The sequence below is a fragment of the Colobus angolensis genome, unplaced genomic scaffold, assembly GCF_000951035.1.
Source record: "Colobus angolensis palliatus isolate OR3802 unplaced genomic scaffold, Cang.pa_1.0 Scaffold51, whole genome shotgun sequence".
NCBI classification, from domain to species: domain Eukaryota; kingdom Metazoa; phylum Chordata; class Mammalia; order Primates; family Cercopithecidae; genus Colobus; species Colobus angolensis.
The window spans coordinates 4,421,691-4,431,191 of NW_012118599.1; positions in this window are offsets into that span (position 1 = coordinate 4,421,691).

The window sequence follows — 9,501 nt, forward strand, 5'->3', positions numbered from 1 at the left end:
TATCCAGTGATCTATTTGGTTGTCTTTATGTCAATACCACATTGTCCTGATTACCATGGCATTATAGCAATTTTGAAATTAATAATAGTATACATCCTCCAACTTTGGTTTTTGCCTTTTGATTTTGTTTTTGTGTGTGTGTGTGTGTGCTTTTTCAGAATTGCTTTACCCCTTTTTTTAAGCTTTTAAGTGTTTCTAAAATGAGTGTTGTAGAATTATTTTTTCCTTAAATGTTTGAGATAATTTATAGTGAAGCCATTTTTTATGTATAGCTTACCTATTTCCCTTCTTTAAGGAATCACAGTCCTCCTTGAATGCCGTCCAGTGTCTTATCATAGTTATTTTATACATTGTGTGTGGTTTTGTGGTTGTTGAGAGTGGAGGGATGTCTGGTACTAGTTACTCCATCACGACTAGGCCAGAAGTCTGTAGTAAAATGTTTGCTTAAGTTGATGTTATTATTAGGGTAATTTTAGATTCAACAGATGCAATATCATCCCAATATTGAAACTACCTCAATAGTTTATGCTAATTGCATTTCCATTGAATCTACCCCCAAATTATTCATATAACTATATAATTCAGTATTAGCAAAGACTAGTACAATGACCAACAGTATTATACCTACCACCTAGATTCAAGTATTAATAAATAACATTACTTTTACTCACTTCAATTTTAAAATGCTTTTTTATATGGAATAAAAAGTAGTAAAGTTAAAGGTAGAGTTATTTTGTGTAACTCTAACACGCCCCAGGAGTATGTTTTGCATCTCATTCACTATGCTTATTAACAACAGATTAAACATTTGAAACCCATTATTTAGAGACTTACATGTTTCAGAAAGGTTATCATTTAAATATACAAAACTTTTCTAACAAAAAACATGTGTGTGTATGATTCTGGCATTTTATCAGAAAAAAAGGGTGTTTCCCAGTAGAGTGCACAAGAACTTTGCAATTATATTTGTATCTTCTGCATGGCTTTGTCCCTGCTGCTTCTCGTCATAGGATTAGACCCTGTAAAAAGCAATCATTTTCCAAAATGATATATAATATCCAGGTTAAGGGGAAATTATTAGGCTCAAGCCTCTCTGCATAAGGAACCATGCTGGAAACCTAATATTTCGCTTATCACGCCTCCTCTGAGCCTAAATCTACTTTCTTAGACAAACAATGAAATAGATTGCTTCAACTTCCCTTTTGGAATTAAGTGAGAATATTAAACAAATGATAAAGTAAAATTTAAAGCCACTGGACAGTTGTAGTTCTTGCCTTCACTTAAGTGAAACAGTTTGGGCTCTACTCACTTAAAGTACTCCCACCTCACCATTTGGACCACTTACGGTCTGAAGGCTGCATCTTACTCCTGGGTCCAAAGAGCTAGGGGTGACAGCTAGGGTCTACCATGGTATACCAGGGGGAACTTTGAAGCAGGAGTAAACTTTAAAAGAAGGGCCTTGCAGATTGTTATACTGACACTGTCATTAAGGATAATGTTACATTAATGTTACATCCTTTGAAAAACCTTACGATATGGAGAATATGAGGGAACGTGGAGAATATCAGGGAACACGTTAACTGAACAGCTCTAGGGAAAACTTGTTTGTAAAAAATACATTAGAATGGCCAGGCGCGGTGGCTCATGCCTGTAATCCCACTTTGGGAGGCTGAGGTGGGTGGATCACGAGGTCAGGAGATCGAGACCATTGTGGCTAACATGGTGAAACCTCGTCTCTACTAAAAATACAAAACATCAGCCAGGCATGGTGGCAGGCGCCTGTGGTCCCAGCTACTCAGGAGGCCGAGGCAGCAGAATGGCATGAACCCAGGAGACGGAGGTTGCAATGAGCCGAGATCCTGCCACTGCACTCCAGCCTGGGCGACAGAGCGAGATTCCGTCTCAAAAAAAAAAAAAACACGCACACACATTAGAATATAATGTAGCAATTAACATGTTCTTCTATTTATGGTACTGGTGAATTCTGTTTTTTGCTAGGATTGCTGAAGTCCTTTTCTTGCTGTCTGTCCCCAGTCAAAATTAACTACTAGTGTAATAGGAGTCAAAAATCATGTTAATCTCTGCCAACAAATACACAATGAAAACAAGCTGATGGTTTGTTGCAAGCCCATGGTGTTTCAAAATCACCAGGAAGCAATGAAAAATTTAAATGCCCAACCCTCATTCCTAGACATCTAAATTTGATTGATCTCAGTGGAGACTAGGCATCAATATTTTTTCATAGATTTTTAAAAATTTCATAGAATCTTGTTATGTTTTCTTTTTAACAGTTTTATAGTTTTACCACTTACATTTATGTCTTTGGTGTATTTTGGGATAATTTTTATATATGGTATGAGGTCAGGGTCCAATTTTATTCTTTTGCACATGGATTATCTAATTGCTCCACTACTATTTGCGAAAAAGGCTATTCGTTCCCTATTGAATTGTCTCAGGAGTCTTGTCAAAAATCAGTTGGCCAAATAGACACATGGGCTTATTTCTGGACTCTTGATTCTATTCCATTGATCTATCTCTATCCTTATGCCAGTACCACACAGTTTAGAGTATTGTAGCTTTGTAGTAAGCTCCAAATTGAGAAGTGTGAGACTTATGACTTTGCTTTTTTTTTTTTTTTGAGAGGAGTCTCACCCTGTCTCCCAGGCTAGTGTGATCTCAGCTCACTGCAACCTCCAACTCCCAAGTTCAAGTGATTCTCCTGCCTCAGCCTCCTAAGTAGCTGGGATTACAGCCACATGCCACCATACTTCACTAATTTTTGTATTTTTAGTAGAGAAGGGGTTTCACCATGTTGGTCAGGCTGGTCTTGAACTCCCGACCTCCGATGATCCACCCGCCATGGTCTTCCAAAGCGCTGGGATTACAGGCATGAGACACCGCGCCCGACCTGTTGTTCTTTTTCAAGATTATTTTGATTATTCTGGGTCCCTGCATTTTCCTATAAATTTTAGGATCAGGTTTCCAATTTCTAACAACAACAACAAAAAAGCCAGCCTGGATTTGTACAGAATTGTGCTGAATCAGTTTGGAGAGTATTGCCATTTTAACAATACTAAGCCTTCCAATTCATTAACATGACATGTTTCCATTTATTTAGGCCTTTTTTATTTTCTCTTAGTGATGTTTTATAGTTTTCAGTGTATAAGTCTTGCAGCACCCATTTTTTTTTTTTTCAAGCTTTTCAGGTGATCACCATATGCAGCCATTGTTGAGGAGCATTGCTTAAATTCCCAAAGATGAGGAGCTTTTCTCATTGTCCCCAAAATCACAAATCTTAGGTAATCTGTCCATATGTGGTCCTGCTAAGGACAGGAAAATAGGGTTTATCTTGACCAGGAAGACCTACTTCTGAGAGATGTCCATTTCATGACGTTCATTAAAAAAACTCTGGTACTAATATTTAATTACACCCTACAGATAATCCTAGAGTTGCAAAATCTTGAGAGACCTAAGAATTTATTTATGCTGCTCCGGAGAGGTGAGAGTCCATCTTATTTTAATGTCTGCTAAGAGCAAATGTTCTCTAAACAATCTCCATCAATGACCCATTCCCATGTTAACTAAATGTCTCCTCTGAAAATGTCTTCACCCACCTTCCTCAACCCATTACCTCTGCTTTCCTATTTATAATGAGACTTTTAACCCCCTGGGTTCTCCATTCCATCTGTACCAAATTTATGATCTGTCTAAATTCCCATTATTACAACTTCAGGCCATTTCTCAGTGGATCTGAGGAACGTCTGTTCACCATTTTGAGTACAAAGACTAGAAAGCTCCTGTTATTTGTTTTGTTGTTGTTTGGTTGGTGGGTTTGATTTTATTTAGATTGATTTTTTTCCCTCTGGTTCTTGATTTTTGCCTTTCTGACACATACTATTTTCTAGGTTTGGCAAAACCACTGTGAGATCTAAATGGAATGAAATGATCTCTCACCTTAATACCATGTTTTGTGATCCCATTAATGGCTAAGGTAGACCATGAGTAGCTGGAAGTGTTGACTTAGGATGCTGTTCTGACAAATTGCCAGTCTGTCTTTGAATAAGCTTTGAATAATGTCAGCACATTGATCTATCTGTGGATATAGTCTGTCCCTGATTGCACAGTTCTCCCTTTCCTCTTTTTTTTTTTTGAGTTTTTTTGACAGGGTCTTGCTCCATCGCTCAGGCTGGAGTGCAGTGGCGTGATCTCAGTTCACTGCAACCTCTGCCTCCCAGGTTCAAGCAATTCTCGTGCCTCAGCCTCCCAAGTAACTGGGATTACGGGTGCGCACCACCATGCCTGCTACTTTTGTATGTTTAGAAAAGATAGGGTTTCACCATGTTGGCCAGGCTGGTCTCGAATGCCTGACCTCAAGTGATCAGCCCTCCTCAGCCTCCCAAAGTGCTGCGATTACAGGCGTGAGCCACCACTCCTGGCCTCCCTTTCCATTCTTGACCTCTGGGCCTCTCTAGGTCCTGACACCATCAGCACCTGTGTAATTCTAGTCCACATAAACTACCTAGAGCTGGAGAAGCAGTCTGGATTTCCTGAATACTGATGGAGAAATTACCTCTTCAAATGGGACTGAAAAATAGGCCTGAGATTCTTGTCTTTTTCCTCCTACAATGCAAATGATGGATGATGCCACAATCATGACACTCTTTCATGATCTATCCAGATACTGAAAAAATCTAGAAATATTTTATAGAAAAAAGTAAGAAAATAGTACCCCAGATCTTTTCTCTTGAGTTGGTGTTCATAAAAGCATTTTATCCATCATATCTGTCAGTCATTTAGAATTTCAAAAACTACAAAAACATGGTAAAACACAGGACCAGTCTAATTTTTAAACTCTAAAAATCATGACTAGTTGCTTTTCAGTACATTTCTCCACAGGTATATTAATCAGGCAAGGGAGTATTATGATTGAAGAATAAGTTTAGGCAAAACTTATTTAATTGGGGCCGGGCGCGGTGGCTCAAGCCTGTAATCCCAGCACTTTGGAAGGCCGAGACGGGCGGATCACGAGGTCAGGAAATCGAGACCATCCTGGCTAACACGGTGAAACCCCGTCTCTACTGAAAAATACAAAAAAGCTAGCCGGGCGAGGTGGCGGGCGTCTGTAGTCCCAGCTACTCGGGAGGCTGAGGCAGGAGAATGGCGTAAACCCGGGAGGCGGAGCTTGCAGTGAGCTGAGATCCGGCCACTGCACTCCAGCCCGGGCGACAGAGCAAGACTCCGTCTCAAAAAAAAAAAAAAAAAAAAAAAACTTATTTGATTTTTTTAATGTTCCATCTGTTGAATTTTTAAGTAATAGCATTAGTATAATTAGCATTAACGCAAATTTCATTCATATTATTGCTTTGGTTTAGTAATGATATGTGTTGTTATTATTAATGTAAGTGTTCATGGCACCATTCTTGTTAATTAACCACTTATGTATCTTTTGCCTATTCCTTTATTCCTGTTATACATCTATCTACATTTCTCATTTAAAAGAAATGAGAAACTATAATGCGTTACAATGATTTTCAATTTTCTTAATTATTAATAGTACCTCAATAGTGAGGTCTTATTTGGGGCTTTGGAGAAAATTGGGCAAGATGTATGCTTATCTTTTCCACTGAAGAAAGCATATAAACTATGTAAGAAGTGACAGTGATTCCATTAAAGGGATAATCTTGGATCTGCTCTGATTGTTTAAGATCCTAAACTGATACAGTGTTTTCCTATTATCAATAAAATATTAATTACAACATGTTTCACAGTTGAAGGCTGAGGCTGAGATCCTCTGGTCTAGACTGATGGTCTCCAATTTGTTTTTTATGTACCCCCATCATTTAAAAAAAATGCAAGTATACACACCCCAACGTGTGTGTGTGTGTGTGTGTGTGTGTATATATATATATAGAGAGAGAGAGAGAGTTATATAGATGTACCATTGTGCTGATATATTCTGTACACAGAGAGAATAGAAAACATTAAAGGGTGACATAAAAATAAATATCAATTAAACTCTAAAATCTTGTTCCATCCATATGGATTGTGTTGTACAGAGTTTGGTAAATTTATTTTTTCCCTCTTTAACTTCCAGCAAAAATGAAGCAGAGAGTTGTTTCAAGGTCCACCAGGGAATACAAAGTTTCTAGTCTCATATTTTGCTCTTTGATAAGAAACTTAAAACTATTAAAGAGCAGGTTAGATGTTTGCTTATGCATGTAATCATGTTATGTGGGTGTTAGAAGGATTTTGGTTTCCCTCCAGAAGATCCCAGATTGGATTAATTTTGACATCTCCTATGAACTCCAGAAAGAAGATAAAAATGAGTTGTTACAGAGGATTCGGCTTTTTCTTTTATCTCCTCACTCTCTTTCCATGGAAGAAATAGTACAGAATTTTATGCAACTTTCATGGTCTTTTCCTTTTGACAAAACATCACAGTGATGAGCCTTTATGAATTGTCTATTAAAAAAAAAAGGTGTGCCATGAGATTCTTCATAGAAGTACCCATTTGACTTTTGATCTCTTCTGTATTTCGTTGTTTTCTTTATTTTAGTATCCAGAGTAAATTGTACGGAAATTGCAGTCAACCATGGAGAGGCTTTTATTTCATTAACAAAGTAACTGAACCAATGGTGATTCATTTACTTTTTCCTTCCTTGCTTTTTTTAAAAAAACTGTTTTCTTCTGATTATAACATTTTTGAAACAATAAACAAAAGAACAAAATTAAAGTCATCTATAACGTCTTAATTTAAGATAATACCAAGATAGTACATTTTTCTATGAAAAATAATGTTTTTCAAAATTAGGATCACATTCAATTTACCATTTTATTTCATCATTATTTATTAATACCCAATCATAATGATTTTTTCATGTTATAAATTTTTCAAAAGCCTAATTTTTTATATCTTTTTATTTTAAGTTCAGGGATACATGTGCAAGTTTGTTATATACATAAACTTGTATGATGGGGGTTTGTTGTACAGATTATTTTGTTACCCAGGTATTAAGACTAGTGCCCAATAGTTATTTTTTCTGATCCTCTCCCTTCGCCCACCTTCTGGCCTCAAGTAGACCCCAGCATTTGTTTTTTTTCTCTATGTGTCCATATGTTCTCATCATTTAGCTCCCACTTAAGTGAGAACATGCAGTATTTGGGTTTCTGTTTCTGTGTTAGCTTTTTAAGGACAATGACCTCCAACTCCACCCATGTTCTTGAAAAGGACATGATCTTGCTATTTTTCATGGCTGCGTAGTATTCCACAATGTATATGTATGACATTTTCTTTATCCAGTTTACCATTGATGGGCATTTAGATTGATTCCATGTCTTTGCTATTATAAATAGTGCTTCAGTGAACATATGCATGCATGTGTCTTTATGATACAACCATTTATATTCCTTTGGGTATATACTTGGTAATGGGATTGCTGGGTTGAATGGTAGGTAGTTCTGTTTTTAGGTCTTTAAGAAATTGCCACACTGCTTTCCACAATGGCTGAACTAATGTACATTCCCACCAACAGTTTATAAATGTTCCTTTTTCTCTGCAATCTCGCCAGCATCTGTTATTTTTTTACTTCTTAATAATAGCCATTCTGACTGGGGTAAGACGGTATCTTATATCATTCTGATTTGCATTTCTCTAATGATTGGCGATGTTGAGCTTTTTTCATATGCTTATTGGCCATATGCATGTCTTCTTTTGAATAGTGCCTATTTGTGTCCTTTGCCCACTTTTTAATGGGGTTTTTTTTTTCTGTAAATTTGTTTAAGTTCCTTATAGATGCTGGATATTAGACCTTTGTCAGATGCATAGTATGCAAATATTTTCTTCCATTCTGTAGGTCACTGTTTGCTCTCTTGATAGTTTCTTTTGTTCTGCAGAAGCTCTTTAGTTTAATTAATCATGTTGGTCAATTTTTGTTTTCATTGTAATTGCTTTTGGCATCTTTGTCATGAAATCTTTGCCCATTCCTATGTCCAGAATGGTATTGCCTAGGTTGTCTTCCAGGGTTTTTATAGTTTTGGGTTTTACATTTAAGTCTTTAATCCATCTTAGCTTTTGCATATGGTATAAGGAAGGGATCCAGTTTCAGTGTTCTGCATATGGCTAGCCAGTTATTCCAATACCATTTATTGAATAGGGAGTCCTTTCTTCATTGCTTGTTTTCAGCAAAAGCCTAATTTTTAATGTCTGCAAACTATTTCATCAAGTGGAAATACATATATATATGTATATGTGTGTATATATATATATATTTTTTGAGACGGAGTCTTGCTCTGTTGCCCAGACTGGAGTGTAGTGATGTAATCTTGGCTCACTGCAACCTCCACCTCCCGGGCTCAAGTGATTCTCCTGCCTCAGCCTCCTAAGCAGCTGGGATTACAGGTGCATGCCTCCATACCTGGCTAATTTTTATATTTTTAGTATAGATGGGTTTCACCATGTTGGCAAGGCTGGTCTCGAACTCCTGATCTCAAGTGATCCACCTGTTTCGGCCTCCCAAAGTGCTGGGATTACAGGTGTGAGCCACTGCACCCGGCCAAGTGAATATATTTTAATCTAAGCATTCCCTCATGATGTATACTTAGACTATTTCTAATTTTTGATACTGTTTTTGTAGTAGTAGGCATCCTTATATGTATACGTTTTATTGCATCTCCGATTATTTGTTTAGGATAGATTCCAAGAAGCTTAATTACTTAGTAAAGAATTTGTGCATAATTAATACTCTTAAAAATATTAAAAAGTTGCTTTATTGAAAGCTTCCACTAATTACACTTCTATTAATGATGTATGAAAACTGCATGTCAAACAAGTACTTAGTATTCATCTTTAAAACATTCTCAAGAGAGGTTGACTGGAAAGGGGAATGAGAAAGAATTCTAGAATATTAGAAGTTTGGTTAGACTGTGTGTGTGTGTGTGTGTGTGAAAATTTATTCAATATTACATTTACCATTTTTGTCCTTTACTGTATGCATATTATTTCTCAATATTTTAATATTTTAATATTTATATTTACCAATTTGATAGATGGGATTAGTGTATCTTTTTTTTTCCTTTCATCTTACCAAGTGGGTTGCTATGCCTAGGACAGAGGTCATCAAATTTCTTTATTTGACCATCCATACATTTTTTTTTAAGAATTGGAATTTTGAACTGTGCTCCCTGAGGGAAAGCCTTACTTGGTCTGTATTTATAAAACAACATTAAATCTCCTTGGTGGATACAATTTTTGAAAGGTATAACTTATCTCCTCTCATCTTATTCATTGCTTTGTTCACATGTTTTGTTATATTCTCCAGATAATGTATATAAAATAATTGTTAAGAGTTTATAAGCTCTGAAACTCTAAGTAAAGTATCAAAGTTATTCGCATCTCAAACTTGAATGCATGTACAAATCCTCATAGGGTTCTTTCCACTGTGTGGTAAAAAACACACGACATAAAAGTTACCATCTTTTTTCTTTTTTTTTTTTTTTTTTTTT